This window comes from Bidens hawaiensis, unplaced genomic scaffold (genome assembly GCF_021521415.1).
Source record: "Bidens hawaiensis isolate Kalapana, Puna unplaced genomic scaffold, B.hawaiensis_p1.1 tig00011408_1, whole genome shotgun sequence".
Taxonomy (NCBI): Eukaryota; Viridiplantae; Streptophyta; class Magnoliopsida; order Asterales; family Asteraceae; genus Bidens; species Bidens hawaiensis.
In genome coordinates, this window is record NW_027491887.1 from 689,935 (window position 1) to 710,200 (window position 20,266).

At 40.0% G+C, this 20,266-nt stretch overlaps 1 pseudogene across 1 annotated transcript; it reads left to right on the forward strand.

Annotated features, from left to right (window-relative positions):
* The first annotated feature begins 18,052 nt into the window (after nucleotides 1-18,052).
* LOC143537831 (universal stress protein PHOS32 pseudogene) lies at nucleotides 18,053-20,052 on the forward strand (annotated as a pseudogene). The gene is made up of 2 exons (XR_013136146.1): nucleotides 18,053-18,732; nucleotides 19,755-20,052. The product of XR_013136146.1 is annotated as a universal stress protein PHOS32 pseudogene (transcript).
* Nucleotides 20,053-20,266: the final 214 nt, after the last annotated feature.

Genomic DNA, 20,266 nt, shown 5'->3' on the forward strand with positions numbered 1-20,266 from the left:
TAAGTGGTGTGCCTTCCACGAAGATTTTGGCCACATGACAGACGAGTGTATTGGTTTAAGGAGGGAAATTGGGTACCTCCTGAGCAAGGGTTACTTTAAAGAACTCTTGGGAAGGAAGAAATCCAAGATCCAGGATCCTGAAGATCTTTCACAAAAAGCAACATCACCACCACCAGACGCTCATGTGATCAACTTTATCTCCAAAGACTATGAAATGCTTCAAGATTCGTGTGCCGTAGAAGAAAAGATTGAAGAAGAATTCGAGTTAGACGATGAAAGAAGACCGCTTATCCCCACTACTCGAGTGACTGATCAAAGAGTCTTCTTCGGTTCGAGGATCCAGGATCCTCACCATGACGAGCCAGATGTCCGAATGTTGAATTTCATCTCTGGAGGATCAGACATTTGTGGAACTTCTTTCTCTGCAGCAAGAAGGCTTGCCAAAGAAACCAAGATGGATAACGGAGACCGACCAATAGTATCCACCACTTTAACGACAGACAAAAGGATCTTCTTTGATGAGGAAGACAAACTGAACATCCATGATCCTCACCATGACGGTTTGATTATTACTTTATTTATCGCTAACCAATATGTACGCAGGATCCTAGTTGATGGTGGGAGCTCGGTCAACATTATCCAGCATGATGTCCTCAAGAAGATGAACATACCAGATTCAGAAATCATTCATAGAACATCAGTGCTAGTTGGTTTCAGTGGCGAAACCAAGAAGACATTGGGGGACATCAACCTACCAATCTATATCGAAGGGTTGAATTCATATAAAAATTTTTGTGTTATAGATAACCTTTCATGTTGCAATGTTTTTTAGGTAGGCCCTGGCTGCATGGAATGAAGGCAATAGCCTCAACTTATCACCAATGCATCAAGCTACCTACTCCTTGGGGAGTTGTGAAGATAGTGGGTGATCAAGCGGAGGCCAGAAACTACTATTCTTCATCAATGAAGCCAACAGCCAAACAAACTATAGCATAGCAACTACAGCAACATCCTAGAGACGTGCTGGAAGCTCGGGAGAAAGACCTTAAAGAAATATCATTAGACCCCGAGGATCCAGAGATAAAGGTGTTCCTAGGATCCAGTATCCCAAGTAAGATTGAGGAGGATTTAGTATCCTTCTTAGGGCGAAGAAGATCTACTTTTGCCTTCAAGCACTCGGACATGACAGGTATTTCAAAAGAGGTAATCACTCATAAACTCGGCCTTGATTTATCTGTTAAACTCGTCCATCACAAGCGAAGGAAATTCGCTCCTGAGAGGAACAGGATCATACAAGAAGAAGTTGAAAAACTTCTTAAGGCCGGCATGATCAGAGAGGTTCAATATCCTCGATGGTTGGCTAACGTGGTCGTTGTTTCAAAAAAGAATGGAAAATGGAGGGTGTGTGTCGATTTTACCGATTTAAACAAGGCATGCCCCAAGGATCCTCTCCCGTTACCACATATAGATTCCATGGTGGATGCGACAGCAGGACATGAAATGCTTACCTTGATGGATGCTTCCTCTGGATTTCAACAAATTCAGATGGAACCATCTGATCAAGAGGATACAGCATTCATGACTCCTACCGGCATACATTGCTATGCCGTTTGGACTAAGAAATGCAGGGGCAACATACCAAAGACTGGTCAACATGATGTTCAAGGATCACTTGGGAAAAACTATGGAGGTATACATTGTTGATATGTTGGTAAAGTTGAAGAAAGCTGAGGATCACCTTAGAGACCTCGAGGAAGCATTCGATATCCTCGACCAATATAACATGAAATTGAATCCGTCAAAATGTCACTTCGGCATTAAGGCCGGAAAATTTCTAGGATATATGGTAACTAAAAGAGGAATTGAAGCAAGTCCCGAGCATATTGAAGCCATCCTTAATTTGAAGTCTCCTGCAAACGCCAAGGATGTCCAAAGGCTCACAGGAAGAATAGCCGCCCTCAACAGGTTCATCTCAAGATCATCCGAGAAGTGCAAAGACTTCTATGATATCCTTAGGAAGAATAAGAAGTTTGAGTGGACGGAAAAGCATGAGGCTGCGCTTACGGCCTTGAAGGATTACTTATCCTCAAATCCAGCTCTGATGAAGCCCATGGATGGAGAATCCTTATACCTCTATCTTGCCGTATCAGGAAATGCAGTAAGTGTCGTCTTGGTAAAAGATCATGATGGTGAACAACATCCCGTCTACTATGTAAGTAAAAGTCTTCTAGATGCGGAATCCATGTATTCTCATTTAGAAAAGTTAATCCTTGCACTTATTATGGCTTCTACTAAATTGAGACATTATTTTGAAACTCATCCTATTATTTTGAGAACTAATTATCCTGTGAAGAATGTTCTTAGAAAACCAGAGTTATCAGGTAGAATGGCCAAGTGGGCGGTGAAATTAAGTGCATATGATATCCAGTACGAGCCAAGAACAGCAATCAAGTCTCAAGCACTGGCGGAATTTGTGGCTGATTTCACTAGTGACCTACAAAAAGAAGCAGACTTGGAGGTCCAACAACTAGAGAAGACTAAGGATCCTTGGATCCTCTTCACAAACGGAGCATCCAACGTAAGAGGAATGGGATTGGGCATACTATTGAAATCGCCACAGGGGGGCATAATACCCCAGTCCATTGCATGTGCATTTCAAGCTACCAACAATGAGGCAGAGTACGAAGCACTTATCGCAGGTTTACTTTTAGCCAAAAACATGAGGATCAGGTATCTTCAAGTTATATAGATTCTTTACTTATAACTAACCACTTTAACGGTTCTTACACCGTGAAAGGTGAGAATATGATCAAATATTTAGAAATTGTGAAGGAATTAGCAAAATCATTCGAAATGTTTAGTATAGTACATGTACCAAGAGAGGAAAATGCTGGGGCAGACGCCTTAGCAAATATAGCCTCATCTCTAAAAATTCCAGAAGATACGAAGATTCCTATCATCCATGTTCTCTCACCAACAATAGGAGAACAAGAAGTTGGAGAGATAACGAATAACAAAGAGACTGTACTTCGGGATCCATTATCCTCAAACAACCAAGGTTCCTGGATCCTCCCAATCAAGAAGTACATCCAAACTGGAGAGATCCCAGCCACGGAGAATCCGAAATCCTTCAAACTCAAGGTATCACAATATATTTTATTAGATAATATGCTATACATAAAATCTCTTGCAGGTCCATACTTGAGGTGCATCTAGGATCCCGAAATCCAAGAGGTCCTTAAATATTTTCACGAAGGAGATTGCGGCAACCACACAGGGGGAAGAGCATTATTCTCCAGAATACTTAGGACTGGGTACTTCTGGCCGACAATGAAGAATGATGCAATAGAGTATTCGAAGAAGTGTGATGCCTGCCAAAGGCATGCAAATATCCTTCATCAACCAGCAGAACCAATGTATCCTATATCCACTTCATGGCCTTTCATGAAATGGGGAATGGACATTGGTGGTAAGCTACCAAAGGCACCAGGTGGAAAGGTCTTTATGCTTGCCATGACGGACTACTTCTCTAAATGGATTGAAGCATAAGCATTCGTACAAGTACGAGAAAGGGAAGTTATATCTTTCATTAAAAGGAATATTATAACTAGATTTGGTATTCCTTCTGAGATTATATGTGATAATGGTTCCCAATTTATTGGGAAAAGAACAACTAACTTTTGTGACAGCTGGGGCATAAAGATGATTACTCCAACACCAGTGCATCCTCAAGCTAATGGTCAAGCGGAGTCTAGCAACAAGATAATCATCAACAATTTAAAGAAAAAGCTAGGATCCAAGAAAGGAAAGTGGGCTGAGGAACTACCATATGTTCTTTGGGCCGACTAGACAACACCCAAGAATGCAACAGGCCAAACACCCTTTTCGTTGGTATTTGGATCAGAAGCAGTAATCCCAACTGAGATGGTGGTTCCCACTGCAAGAATGAGCATCCGTGATCCTGAAGCCAATGAAGGAATCCTTCTTGAAGACTTGGATACTGTAGAAGAACTCAGAGACCTGGCCAAGATCAGGATGGTAGCTTATCAACAAAGGGTAGCCGGAGCGTACAACAAGAATATAAGGATCAGAAGATTTCAAGAAGGAGATCTAGTCTTGAGGAAAGCCTTCCAAAACACTACCAACCCGGCTGATGGAAAGTTATCACCTAAATGGGAAGGACCTTATCAGATCGAGTCGAAAGCAGGAAAGGGGGCATATCACTTGCTCACATTGGAAGGCAATAGATTACCAAGAGCATGGAATGCTATCCATCTCAAGAAGTATTTTTTCTAGTAAGGATCTAGTATCCTTCGAAAATCAAGCATCCATCTAGGATTAAGGATCCTAAAATTGGTAATATCTATCTGATCACTTATTCATTCCATATTCTTGTTATTAATTTAAGGATAATGTATTCTTAAAATTTATCTTTTCCAAGTTCTAAGTAATAATGCAGGATATTAATGAGGTATTCAATGATCAAGAGGTTGGCCACCTCTCCTTTACATTTGAGGTACTATCCTATTTCTCTTGGCCTAGCCCACGTTCGGGTGTGACCCCCGATGGCCATATCCTCTAAGGTTTAAAAGTTTTCACCTTTCTTATAAATTAGAGTTTCTACACTCTCGCCTGGAGCGCACGCTATCCAACGTATAGTCCGAGGCAGCGGGACCAGTACACGCTTAGTGGCTGACAATTTCGTTGTCTTCGGTTATATGGAGGATCCTACGATTTATGGTAGACGTACCATACCACCGGTTTATAACGTTTTCACGTTATCTCAAGACAAAGGTTTCTAACATTTTCATGTTAGCCAAGGTTTATAACGTTTTCACGTTATCTCACGTTTGGGCTAAATCCCGGTTTGGGCGAGTCCCCAGTTAACATCCGTATATGGGCTTGTCCCCAGTTTAACACCAGTTTCACGGGCTTGTACCCAGTTCACGGGCTTGTCCCCAGATTACACGGGCTTGTCCCCAGTTTATTTTATGGGCTTGTCCCCGGTTTATTGGGTTTAATCCCAGATAATATCATAAGTTATTTGCATCAGGTTCTGAGGATCACCAAAGGATCAATACTTATGGATTCAAAATCCTTTAATTCAGTTTTATAAAGATTGCAAAAGGATCAATACTTATGGTAACTTAGGTCTAACCAAACATTACGATATGATTTCTGTTTATCGGTTTACACTTATTTGATTTCAGTTTATATCTTTATAGATATAAGGATTCATTATTCTCAATCTATTTTTATAAGGATTTAAGATCCTGGTTTATTTATGCAAGGATATTTATCCTAAAAACGTTTTACTAAAGAATATTTCTTAAAAGTTTCAACAAGTATAAATCTATATCAAACAAACTTTCAAAATAACAGACAATCAACATATAGTTAAAAGATACTATTTATTAAACTTACTATCAATTACCAAGAATCTTAACCCGGATTTCACCATCCACCCGGGTTAAACAGGTGTTACTAGTTGTTCATTTTTTGCAGGAAGAAGGATATACATCCGGAAAGGAAGTTCCCATGGAAATTCCATTGATATATGACAATTATATCCAACTTGTCAAATCTCATATGTTTTTGCATGATGTTTGAATTCAAAGGCAAAATGACAGCTGTGATCTTATCACAACAGCCATTTTGGGGGCAATTGTTAGTACACAAAAATTTGACACTGTGGATATGTTATCCTGGCATATGTCTGGATCAGTTATCCTTAGTATGTATTCCAGATCGTATCAGGATCAAGGATCCTCAGTACTTATTACCAATTAACGGTTGTTCTCATGTGTGGTCTAATATTTAGCAGGTATCATGGTTAGAAGACTCAGTCTATCCACTAACTTGCAGTCAAGAAAATATTGACGTGTCTGGATCAATTGTCCTTCTGAAGAGTTCCAGAGCTATGTCAGGATCATGGATCCTCGGTATTTGGTGTTGTTAACGGTTATTTCTTATATGAAGGCTGATATTTATCAAGTCTAACGGCTCCAAGACCTGGTCTACCCCCTATTTCGCAGCCTGAGTGATGGAGCACGTAGTCAAAGTGGCAGTTACGATTATATTGAAGGCAATGGCTGATTTTTAGAGATTATTAGTTAATAATCTTTATTATTCATAACTCCATAGAGTTATTGTCTTTTATGTATAAATAGAGGTTATGATCAGCTAGGAAAACACAACCCAATACACCCAACACACTCTGATCACTACGAATTCAGTAGCAACACACACACACATAGCTTTCGTTGTAAAACTGATCATAATCTCCAACCTTGTATCCTCAATTTTCATATTAATAAACTTGACGGTGATAGTTTTCACCGTCCGAGGGTTTTTTTGTGCCGGAGATTACTATAATCACAAGGTTACCTCGTTGATCCTTGACCGAAGTGATTCGACCAAAGATTATCTCATTAATCCTTGACCGAAGTCAATCGATCAAAGATTACCTTGTTAAGTTTTGACCGAAGTAAGATTATCGTATTCAAGGGCTTTTCCCCTCGTGATCAAATCCTTGTGTTCATCATTATTTCGCTTACATATTCATTATTATCATCATAGAACTAATCCTCACATAACAGGTTTGGATACATTATCCTTGAGTGATTTTTGTCCAAAACATCTTCTGGTAAGTTTTTTGGGTTTTTCATGAAATTCTTAGGATTTCACTTTCTTGGGAATAACTTGATAAATTGTTGTATAGGGATGCCAAAGCCAAAGTCTTCTTTCAGCTTAGTCTACCTAGACGATCTTATCGAGGATAGGACCGTGGTTAAACAAGAACACTCCAAGACCCTCTCCCCGATAGTGAGAGTTCCGACGACTCGCCAGAAAAGCGCTGCACAGAAGAAGAGGAAAGCCACTACTTCAGCTAAGACCGAGCCCTTTGCCGATATTAGCACTACTGATGCTGTGGAGAAACTGCAAGCTCTTGCCAACTTTGTTGGAACAATAAGTGCTTTTGTTTATCCTGAAAATAGTAAACTGCATAAAAACTTATATTAATTTGGGGATAACAGAAAACTGAAGGTTACCGTCAGAGATCCCAAGACACTGAATTGGCTCAGAGAGAGGCTGAGGTCAAGGTTTCCGATCTTCTACATGCTGCTGACATAAAGGATAAGTTACTCAAAAAGAAGGATAAAGAGATTGTGGATCTCAGAGCCTCATTTGAGTTGGAGAAGACTGAATTCATTGAAGAAGCCAAGAAGTGTGCAGCCACCGCTATCCTAGAGTCGATGCTCAAGATGTCGGAGGAAGTGCAAGCAAAGGGCTACACGATGGACTCCTAGAACTCCACGGCTTGGAAGAAGAAGCTGAAGATGCTGAGGGGGGGAGAAGTTTGAAGAAAATGATGTGGTAGGTACTTCTGAAGTGATCAAGGATGCTGGTGCTAGTGAGGAGATGAAGGAAACCAAGGCTGGTGAGGTGACAGAGTCGGAGAAGAAGAAGGGTGATCATGGTGAAGGTGACAAGGTTTGAACCGGGTGTTCCGGTTGTGTTAATGTGCTTGTGATAGTTGTCAAAACAATTTTTATTTTGGTTGTGTAAGGATAATATAATATGCTTAGGATAATGATTTCGGTGGAGGGATCCTGGTTCAGAACGAAGCCCAAATCGTCTTTTATTTCCTGCTTTTAAAACAATATGATGGTTCAGGTGGATGGGCTCTTTTTTCAGTGAAACCTGAATCATCTACTTCCTGCACCTTAATATTAGTAGAATAACTCTTTATGACTTATGTTGGTGTCTTATCCTCGTTCATGTTATTGAATCTTTACAATAAAATTGATTTCATTAGAATTTAGAAATTTAGATGAGGTTTCTCAAAAAATTAGGCTTAATTCAAAGAACCAGCATGAAGTCATAAAATTCATTTTGTAAATAAGACAAGTAGTAGGAAATAAAGAATGCTATAAAATAGGAAGTCATACCAGAACCATATAATATTTAACTTTGATAAGGTATAGACCATTTCATCCTTGCAATAAGATTACCTTTTAGGATGTTCTTCCAATCATAAGGATATACCGATAGACCTGCAATATTATTCTGAGAATAATTTCAGAAGTTCTGGCGACAAGGCCCAATCAAACTGGCGACAAGGCCTAAACAAATTGGCGACAAGGCCTATTTAAACTGGAGACAAGGCCTAAACTGGCAATAAGGCCCTTGAGAAGAGGTGAAGACCCATTAAACCTTAGGAATAAACTGGCGACAAGGCCCTTGAGAAGAGGTGAAAACCCCTTAAACCTTAGTAATGGTACGTCTACCATTAACTTGAGATTCAAACCAATAGCCGAGGATAACGAGGTAACAAGTCACTATATTTCATGTGCTGGCCCCGTCTCTCGAACTATGGCCGAATAAACGTGCATTACAGGAGATCTTAAGAAGAGGTGAAAACCCCTTAAACCCTAGAAGGTATCGAACAATACCTTAACAGGCGACAAGGCCCAAATAGACTGGCGACAAGGCCCAAATATACTGGCAACAAGGCCTAAAATATACTGGCGACAAGGCCCAAAATATACTTCATCTCATGTGGGGATACCACATGTCTTCAGGCTATAAAACAGTTAATTCTAAGTGAGGGGTGGGTGTTAGCCTTGCTAACACCCCTCCGATGCTTAAGTCAGTACCATGATAAAGGAATAATAATATTGAAAAATGAATAAAAATGTAAATTCGAATACATACCTTAGTTGTTTAACATTACTATTACATTCCTCAGAATAACAATTATCTTCGGGATAGAAGTCTTACATAAAATATTTTTTGAGGTGGATAGCGTTCCAAGCCCTTGGCAGTGAGGCACCATCCAAAGTAGACAATCTATATGCCCCATTTCCTGCTTCTGACTCAATCAAGTAAGGACCTTCCCATTTTTGTGCGAGCTTTCCATCTGCAGGATTTGTAGTATTCTGAAAGGCTTTTCGAAGAACCAAATCCCCTTCTTGGAATCTACGAACCCTGATATCCTTGTTGTAGGACTTTGCTATCTTTTGATGATAAGAGGCCATTCTGATCTTTGCTAAATCCCTGAGCTCTTCTACTGCATCTAGATCTTCAAGTAGACTTTGAGTGTTATCTTCGGGATTTTGATGACTGACTCTAGCAGTAGCGATAACCATCTCTGTCGGGATAACTGCTTCAACTCCAAATACCAATGAGAAAGGAGTCTGACCAGTAGCATTCTTTGAAGTGGTCTTATCTGCCCAAAGAACAAAAGGTAGTTCTTCGGCCCACTTTCCTTTCTTAGACCCCAACTTTTTCTTCAGGTTATTGATAATGATTTTGTTGCTTGATTCGGCCTGTCCGTTAGCCTGAGGATGGACAGGTGTTGAAGTGATCATCTTGATTCCCCAACTGGCACAGAAGTTGGTGGTCCTCTTGCCGATGAACTGCGAGCCATTGTCACACACTATCTCTGCTAGGATTCCAAATCTTGTCAGAATATTGCACTTGATGAATGAGATAACTTCTTTCTCTCTGACTTGAACAAAAGATTCAGCCTCAATCCACTTCGAGAAATAATCTGTCATTGCCAGCATAAAGACTTTTCCTCCCGGGGCTCTTGGTAGCTTTCCCACGATATCCATACCCCACTTCATGAAAGGCCAAGGGGATATAATAGGATACAATGGTTCAGCTGGTTGGTGCAGAATGTTGCTATGTCTTTGGCATGCATCACACTTCTGAGAATAATTCATAGCATCCCTCTTCATTGTTGGCCAGAAATATCCTGTTCTCAGGATTTTGGAGAATAGTGCTCTGCCCCCAGTGTGATTCCTACAGTCTCCTTCATAGATTTTCTGTATAATATATCGTTCATTATAGTATATGGGATTACCTTTGTGCGAAAAGCTCTTGGGTTTTCATCCTTGGGGATAACTCCATCCTGAATATATCTCCTGATAGGGATAATCCAAGAATTTTCATTATCCTCAGGATTCTTGACTCTCATATCTTCATCATCTTCTGATATTTCATTGACACCTTGCTCTTCTATTGCTTGGCTCAGGATATGTATGATAGGAATTTTGACACCTTCCGGTATTCTGAAAGATGAAGCTAGGTATGCTAGGGCATCTGCTTCAACATTCTCTTCTCTAGGTATCTGTGAAATATCAAACATTTCGAAACATTTTGCTAGTTTTTTTACTAGCTCTAAATATTTCATTAGTTTTTCTCCTCTAACAGTATATGAACCATTAAAGTGAGTGGTTAATAATAATGAATCAACATGTACTTGAATAAAACTGACTTTCACGTCGATTGCTAGTTGTAATCCTGCTATCAAAGCTTCATATTCTGCCTCATTATTTGTGGCTTGAAATCCGCAGGATATGGATTGAGGTATAATGTCCCCCTGTGGCGATTTCAGCAGGATCCTGAGACATGTTCCTCTAACATTTAAAGCACCATCAGTGTATAGAGTCCACTTATCTTTTGTTTATTCAAGTTGTTGGACTTCCAAGTCTGCTTCTTCTTTAAGTTCACTGGTGAAATTAGCCACAAAGTCTGCTAATGCCTGGGATTTGATGGCAGTCCTAGGTTCATATGCTATATCATATGCACTCAGCTTTACAGCCCATTTTGCCATCCTACCTGACATTTCTGGTTTTCTCAAAACAGACTTAATAGGGTAATTAATTTTAACAAGAATATGATGAGTTTCAAAATAGTGTCTAAGCTTAGTAGATGCCATAATAAGTGCTAAAATTAATTTCTCAAGATAAGAATACCTGGTTTCAGCATCCAATAGACTTTTACTTACATAATAGATGGGATGTTGTTGACCTTCGAGATCCTTGGCTAAAACTGCACTCGCAGCATTATTTGATACAGCTAGATATAGAGATAGAGGTTCACCTTCTTCGGGTTTTACCAGTAGAGGAGCAGAAGAAATATAAGCCTTTAAGGACATCAAAGCTTCCCCATGCTTACTGGTCCACTCGAACCTTTAGTTTTTCCTCAGGATATCATAAAATTCTTTGCACTTTTCTGATGATTTGGATATGAATCTGTTGAGTGCCGCTATCCTGCCAGTTAGCCTTTGAACATCCTTTACTGATGCTGGGACTTCAGATTCAGGATAGCTTGTATCTGCTATGGACTTGCCTCTATCCCCCTCTTGGTGACCATATATCCCAAGAATTTGCCAGCCTTCACTCCAAAATGGCACTTTGCAGGATTCAGCTTCATGTTATATTTGTCGAGGATATCAAATGCCGTCTTGAGATTTTTGAAGTGATCCTCAGATTTCTTGGACTTCACCACCATATCATCAATATAGACCTCCATCGTGTCCCCCAGTTTCTCTTTGAACATCATGTTAGCTAACCTTTGATAGGTTGCACCTGCATTTCTAACTCCAAAGGGCATAGCAATATAACAATAAATACCTGTGGGAGTCATGAAGGCTGTGTCTTCTTGATTTGAGGGCTCCATTTGGATTTGCTGAAATCCTGAGGATGCGTCCATAAATGTCAGCATCTCATGGCCGGCTGTAGCATCTACCATTGAATCGATGTGTGGTAGAGGGAATGGGTCTTTAGGTTAAGCCTTATTCAAGTCTGTGAAATCCGCACAAACTCTCCATTTTCCATTCTTTTTCTGAACAACCACCACATTTTCTAACCATCAGGGATATTGGACTTCCTTAATCATATTTGCCTTCAAAAGTCTTTCAACTTCTTCTTGGATAATTGTGTTTCTTTCAGGTGCAAACTTTCTTCTCTTTTGATGGATTGGCCTGAAAGAATTATCAATTCCAAGTTTATGTGTTATAATATCTTTGAAAATACCTGTCATATCTTCATATTTTCAAGCAAATGTTAACAGTCTTGACTTGAGAAAATTGAGCAATTTTGACTCAATATCCTCAGGAATGCTTGTTCCCATCAGCACTTGACTTCAGGATCCTCGGGATAAGGAAGTAATTCTTTGATTTCTTGTTCCCTGGCCTCCATTATGTCTCGTGCTGGCTTCTGTAATTGCTACGCCTGTTGGGGTTTGGCAGTACACTTCATAGAAGAGGTGTAGCAATTCTTTGCATCTTCTTGATCGCTGATGATTTTGATAACTCCCCACGGGCTTGGGAGTATCACACATTGATGGTAGGTGGAGGGGACTGCTTTCATGTCGTGTATCCAGGGCCTGCCTAATATAATATTGCAACAAGACAAGCAGTCAATAAAACAAAATTTTTGTATTTTATTTACCCCTTCGACGTATATTGGAAGTTTTATTTCCCCAATAGTGCTCTTAGTCTCTCCGCTGAATCCAACCAACAATGAGGAACTGGGAACGATCTCATCCTCAAGAATATTCATCTTTCTCAGCACATCCAATTGAATAATGTTGACAGAGCTTCCACCATCCACGAGGATCCTGCGCACATAATGGTTTGCCACATATAATGTTATTACCAAACTATCATGGTAAGGATCCTGAATGTCGAATCTATCGCTTTCATCGAAGGTCATGGTCTTTGCTTGAGTGAGATTGGATATCTTTGTTGGTCTATCAGCCACTTCTAACTTCCTTTGATCAGCATTTCTTTTTGCAGCAGAATAAGATGTTCTACAGATGTCAGATCCTCCGAATATGAACATGATTGTTCTTGCGTCTATTGGTGGAGGAGTCGCCTTTTCAAGAATATTTTCAGGATTTTTTTCATTTCCCTTCTTCGGTTAAGTAGCTCTTTCAAATGGCCTTTGCTGAGAAGATAGTTAATCTCCCTTCTGAGTGCAACGCAATCATCAGTCAAGTGTCCAAAGTCTTCGTGGAAGGCACACCACTTTGATTTGTCTTTGTAGGCTCCTGGTTTTTCCATCTTCTTTGGTCACCTGGCTTTTTCACCTACATCCTGCATGGCACATATTAATCCACCAATATCCACAAAAAAACAATATTCAAAGACCTTAGGATATTCTTCATCATCTTCATCATCTACTGCATTGATCCTCGGGTTACCAGGCTTATAGTAAGGCTTTAATCGGTATGATTTTCCCGGGGATTCGACCTTCCTGTTCATCTGATCGTACTTCGCGATACCGATCTTATAGTTTTTCTTGTCATCTTCTAGCCTGATAAACCTCAGAGCTCTGCTTCTTGCTTCGTCTAATGACCTGAATGGAGTCATAACAAGATCATCATAGAAAGAGGAGCCTTTTTCTAACCCCAACTTAAGAGCTTCCACTGCCGAAGCCGGGTTTAGATTTGGAATTTTCAGTGCCTCCTTGCTAAACCTGGTAATAAAATCTCTTAAGGATTCCCCAGGATTCTGGGTAACCCTGTAAAGATGTCATTTTCTCAAATGTTCTACTGCAAGAAAACTGGTTATTGAACAAGTTAATTAAATGAGAAAAGGAAGTGATAGTATTAGGAGAAATACTCAGTAGCCATTTCATGGCTGCTCCGGTCAAGGTAGATCCAAACCCCTTGCAAAGACATCCTTCCTTGATTTCCATAGGGATTGGGTTGATCTCCATACGCTCTCTATAATGTGCAACGTGTTCCTCAGGATCCGTTGAACCATCATACAGTTTCATATTTGGGGTTTGAAACCGTTTTGGAATTTGTACATCACTAATCGATGGCACAAATCGGGATACTCTATGACTATCAGTGGGGACTTCAGCTATGGGACGGATTACACCAGGAACATTTGATATCATGTCCTTAAGCTTCTGTAATTCCCGGGCTAAACTTGAACTTATGCCTGCATCCTTCAAAAATCCTTGATTAGCATTAAAATGAATTGTATTGAAAGTGTTACCCTGATTGATATTCTGAGAAACGGTTTGGGTGTTGTAGCTGGTATTCCCAAACATAGTATTTCCTGGAGTGACAAATGGAGTGGCCGAAGTGTTAGCCTGCATCGGGATGAAGTCTCCCTGGTGCATCTCAAAGGACCCTGCAAATTGCTGAGTATGAGCAAATGGCTGTTGAGGATTGAAGGATTCTGATGGAGGCACTCCTGAGAATCCTGCCTGTTGCGGAAATCCTGAGGATACCACCTGCTGATAAGGACCTGAGGATCCCGTCTGGTGGGACAATCCTGAAGGTCCGGACTGCTGGAACGATCCTGTGAGTCCTCCTTGCTGTGATAATCTTGAGGATAACGCCTGCTGATAAGGACCTGAGGATTCTCCCTGCTGCGACAATCCTGAGGATCCTGCATGTTGAAACAGCCCAGCAAAGGATGCATGCAAGTATCCTTGGGATCCGGATGAATACAGTCCTGCAGACCCAGAGTGCTGGAAGAGTGAGGATCCGGGGTTGTACGCTGTGGTTGAATCCGGATGCACCAATCCTGAGGATCCTGGAGGAGTGAAATCCAGATATCTCGGGACTAATGGTGTGAATTCTTCCGCCGGCTTCTTGGCTTTTTTGATATCTTCCAGTTCCTTCACCAGCATCTGGTAGGTCTTGTTCTGGCGATCCATCTGTTCTTGTAATCGCTTATATATGGACAAAAGTTCATTATTAGATACCGTAATGGGATCCTGGGGAGTTGGTCTCGTTCCCGCGAACACCGGAGTGGCAGCTTTCTTCTGAGTGTTGTCCGGTTTCTTCGGAATAACACCAGCAGGAGGAGGAGGCATAGAAGGCCTCGCAGGGGAATCCGAAGCCGCGACAGGAGAAGAGACAATCTTTGGTTGGGAAGACATGTTGTGGATGTTGAGAGTAGGGTTTAGTTTGAGAGTTGATAATGATCAAAGCACCGTTTGCTCCACGGTGGGCGCCAAATTGTTTCGGTCAAAAATTAACAAACTAACTTTTGATCAAATTAGTGTGTGAGGTGGGGTGCTTGATAGTAAAACGATTGAACACAGTGATGTGATTACGAGGGAAAAAGCCCTTGTTTATGATAATCTCCGGCACAAAAAACCCTCGGACGGTGAAAACTATCACTGTCACTTTTATTAATAATAAAATGGTGGTTACAAGTGGTGGAGCTGATAAGTGATCGAAGACTATGTGTTACAGTGTATACTAGTAGCTAGGTAAGTGAAGGTGTTTGTTCTAATGATATTATCAGCTCGTTTATATGAGAAAAAGTTACAACTGATATCCCGAATAATCCGGAAACCCTAGACTATTTCTTCCATAATCCGTTGCTTGCCCACGTTCCAATTGACGAAGTTCAAGTACTAGCCGTTGTAAATCCACGTTTATATTAGCATATTTATCACGTGATCTTATCTGCAAAACAAATAAAAGTAATATGGAACAATTGAATTAGTTAAATATCATCCTCGGAATATTAGCGTTGACAGGATAGCTCAGAATCCTTGAATCGTAGCTCATCCTGAGGATAAAAAATCTACACCCAACATGAACCATAAGCAACAATACAAACACCAAATACTAATACTAAAATGATGTGATGGTGACACAATGCTTTGTTAGCATTTACTTTGGGTTCTAATTAATTGGTGGAGTATGTTACAAGTTAATAACACCTTGACGCATTTAAAACACCCCCATAATTACTTCTCATATTTTCAAAAAGACAAAATGACAAAAGACGTCATTTATGTTTGCACGGTTTTTCAATGGACGTCCTTTGGCAAACTTAATGATAGAAAACATTCTTTATTCTTAAAAACGTTATCATGTTACGTCCTTTGACACTAACCCTGTTAATTTTTCTGGTTAAATCTGGTCATGTGCCTTGCACATGAGGGTACTTTTGTAATTTTATAATTTATTTAATAATTAAAACTAAAATATATAAAATTTACAACCCACACTCTCTCTCTCTCTCTCTCTCTTCTTTCTCTCTCTTTCTCTCTCTTTCTCTTCTTTCTTCTACCCTTGCTTTCAACCTACAGGTTATCATCTTAAAAATACCCAAATCCCCCAAATTAAACCCTAAACACAATTCATCTGATAATCCAGATTCTCTCGTATTCAAACCTTAAAACCCAAAATCAACTCGTTCTTTCTCTCTACTCTATGTCTTTATACCATCAAGAGACCATCACTGGCCACCGCCACATACCACCACCGACCACCACCAAGTCTGTGTAAGTAAGGGTTTTGTGATCCATCTTCAACCCCTTTTGTTTTCTCTATTTCATGTCTTCTTCAAAATTATCAATTATCAGAAAACCTATAACCCAGATCTGTGCGACATGCCTATATCTGTTCGACATTCCTCGATAGGAACATATTGCTTCCGGTTCACTATTACGCCCCCAGTTCGCCGGAATTTGAACCCATTGGAACTTGTTGTACGCTAGGGTTAGCTGTTGTAACGACGGGCGTGTAAAAAGCTCCGGCGGGAGGGTTCCGATGCGATTGTTGTAGCTCAGGTGTAATACTTGGAGATAAACAGAATTGTTTACTAGATTCGCCGGAATATTCCGTTTATCTCGGAAAAGAAAAACCGGTTGGTAGATTATGGTTTATGAGATGATGATAGTGGCTGGTAGTGATGGTGGGTAGTGTAATGGTGTTTAATTTTGGTGTTGATGGTGGGCTATGGTGGCTGCAAACGGGTGGTCGGATTTACGGGACACTTCGAGGACTCTGATGAAGTTGTGTCAGAATTGAATTTGGCTAAGGTTTTGACTAGGTCAGATAGGATTGTTTTTGATGATATTATTATCATCATCATCATCATCATCATCATCATCATCATCATCATCGTCAATCAATCAGGTCAATATCCTGGAAATTAGGATCTGATTTGCATAACTACTTGTGGGAGGTTGGATGGGATGATGATGATGATGGGTGGTGGCTGGTGTTTGGTTGTGGTGTTGATGGTGGGTTATGAATAGTTGGGGAAGAAGATGATGGTTAAAAAAAGCTTTTGTTTATTTAAAGCCTAAGATTTTTAGTTAATTACACAAATCACCCCTTAGAGGGTAAAAAGACTAAATTGCCCTCACATGAGGTGCACATGACTAGATTTAACTAGTAAAATAACCCTCGTTAGTGAAAAGGATGAACTGTGCAACGTTTTTTGAACGTAAAGGATGTTTTCTGTCATTAAAGTTTTGCCAAAGGACGTCCATTGAAAAACCGTGCAAACATAAATGACGTCTTTTGTCATTTTGTCTTTTAAAAAAACATTAAGCATCAACATTATTTGATTTATTTTTATGTTCACCTTTTCAGTAAAGTACATTTTATACACCTTTTATATCTTCTTAAACTTTAACCTTTAAACTTTTAAATATTCGAGCATTCAGATCCCCTTTATTATTTCTTACTCTTTAATTTAACAAAATATAACACTTTCAAAAATTTATCTTCATTTTAGAAAGGGAAAAATACCCAAAATAGTCTAATTTAGAAAAATATTTCTAAAATATCCCTCTTTTTTTAGATTCTATAAATTATTATAAAACATAGTGTAATTATAGTGTAGTGTAATTACAACATAAATATATATCGGGTGAGGTTAATGTACAATAATTGTCTAACATACGATATGTAGGCAAATCACGCTCAAAGGCAAAAACAAAACGCTCAAAGACAAAAAAATCTAAAACGCTCAGCAAAAAATACTAAAACGCTCAGCCAAAATATTAAAACGCTCAGCAAAAAATACTAAAACGCTCAAAACAGTTTTCGTGAATAAAAGTAAAAAGCTAATCGATTAACGATCCAAAGCTGTTTATTTCGGTGAACCAATAATTAATTGGATATGTATTGACGATTTCGAGATCTTGTGATGTGATTTCATTGATCGATTTCATGAATATAAGTATTCATGTATCTAATATTGCATTACAAATATTGTATGTATCACACTACTTGATTTACATAATTAACACGGTAATTTAATCTCCACTCACCCCCCCCCCCCCCCCCCCACCAACACCATTTCTTACGAAGCACCATCAACACCGAATCATCTCCCCACTTTCTTCTTCAACCTTCTAGACTCTCTCTCCATTACACCTCGACAACTTCACATATCATCGACACTTCAACCTTCAACTTCATATTATTATTATTATTATTATTATTATTCATATCCAATCTTCAACAATAATGACGGTACCCCGAACAACCACCACCAGCAATCACCGTCCAACCATCATCTCCACGTTTCCAAAAACCCACATTAACCCCCGGAAGTCAACGCAAAGTGGCCATCGCCGTTGACCTAAGCGACGAGAGCGCCTACGCCGTCAACTGGGCCGTCCAAAACTACCTCCGTCCCGACGACCACGTCATCCTCCTCCACGTCAGCCCCACCTCCTTCCTCTACGGCGCCGACTGGGGCCCAGACGACAAAACCCAAAACCAACACCACGACTTCGACTCACTCACCTTAACCAAAACCCACGACCTCGCCAAACCCTTAATCGACGCCAACATCAGCTACAAAAACCCATATCGTCAAAGACCATGACATGAAGGAACGCTTGTGTTTGGAGGTTGAACGCTTGGGGCTAAGTGCGGTGATCATGGGTAGCCGTGGGTTTGGTTCTTCTGCTTCTAGAAGGTTGGACAAAAGTCAAAGTCAAAGGCGGAGGAGGCTTGGGAGTGTGAGTGATTACTGTGTGCATCATTGTGTGTGTCCTGTGGTCGTGGTTAGGTTTCCTGATGGTGATGATAAGGATGGTGACACCGTGGCTGTTGGATCGCCCTTGAGGGTTAATGGCGGGAGTGACGGGTCGTTGCGTCCCGTCCCCGAAGAGGAGCCCGAGTTTCATGACGCGTCGGATAAACAGACAGGTTGTTAGTTAATTGACTTACGAGCGCTTGAGCTTGAGATCGGCTTGTTTCGAGTCGTTTTTTCAAGCCCTGGCTCGACTAGAATATTATTATTATTATTATTGTTATTAATTATCTTATTTACGTTTTTTGGTTGGGTTGAACGGGTCAGGGGTTGAAACGGGTTAGGGTCGGAATGGATTAGGGTCGGATAAACAAATAGGTTGTTAGTTGAATGTTGGAATAGATCTGTATCGTAGCAAAGCCCGAGCTTGACTAGGATTAAGTGAAGGTTATTTTGACTTACGAGAGCTTGAGTTTGAGATTGGCTTACGAGAGCTTGAGTTTGAGATTGGATTGTTTTCGAGTTGTTTTTACAAGCTCGGGCTTGATTAGTTTATTATTTATTAACTAGCTTATAGATGTTAATTATTTTTACAATTAAGACATTAAATGAGGGCTAAAGATTGGCTCGTGTTTGGCTGTGCAATGTGAAATTCATACATAGAAGTCAAGACGAGGTAAAACTTAAAAATACACAGGAAAGAGCATAGTTGTCAATAGTGAGAATAGCGCTCGCTATAGCGCGTTTCATAGTGTACAGGTTTTTTCTTGCGATTTGATGTTTAGCGCCTTCATAGTGCGAAAATTAGTTTTTTTTCCCTGAAATATTGAAAACCTGATTTTTAGGCATTAAAGTCTATTAAACGGCACCAAACTCAACCAGTTCCGCCTTATCGCTAAACATTAAATAGTTCTCGTCATTTCATCGCTATCGCTATGTAGCGTATAGGTGGGTCGTCGCTATTCCCTATTGACAACTATGGCTCTTTAAGGCTCGACGAGCCTAAACGGGCTTCTCATACAAGGCTCGCGCTTGGGCTCAATAAGTAAACCAGCTTTAATTGAGGCTCAGGCTCGAAAAAGCTCGGCTTGTTTCGTGATTTTTAACGATCTTAAGTATTATATCTGAATCTATTGTTAGTAATCAGTAACATTTATTAATGAAATTAGTTACTAATTTGTGATGGAAGCTTTTGCAGATTTGGAAAAGCCTTCTTGAAACCTATGAATGATTTAATGGATTCAGAAACTGAGAAGAAGAAGATGGAGTGCCCGAATTGACGAAGTTGTAAGCATTTTGAAGCGTTTATTGTTGGGTGTTCTTGTTTTTCGTTCTGTGTTTGTTGTGTGTGTGTGAAAGTTAGGGACAATGAAGAGGTTGGATTCGGTTTCAATCTGTAAACTTGTTGTTTATGTGTTGAATCATCGACTTTGCCTCGTCTAGTTCGATTGTTCATGCTTAATCGTTAAATCGTAAATAAATTATGTATATAATATTTTGTGTTTGCGTGTAATTATAAACGCTTTGATGTTCGTATTTAGTGAAAATGCTCTCCGTATTGACACAACTCGAAAGAGCATAAACGGCTCCACGTCACCCAATCAACCCTCTTCATATATTATAGGTGTCGTTAACGGTTTGACTAAGAATTGGTTCGGTTTTAACCTGAACTGGCTTGGTATAAACCAAAAATATGCACCTCTAGTAGGG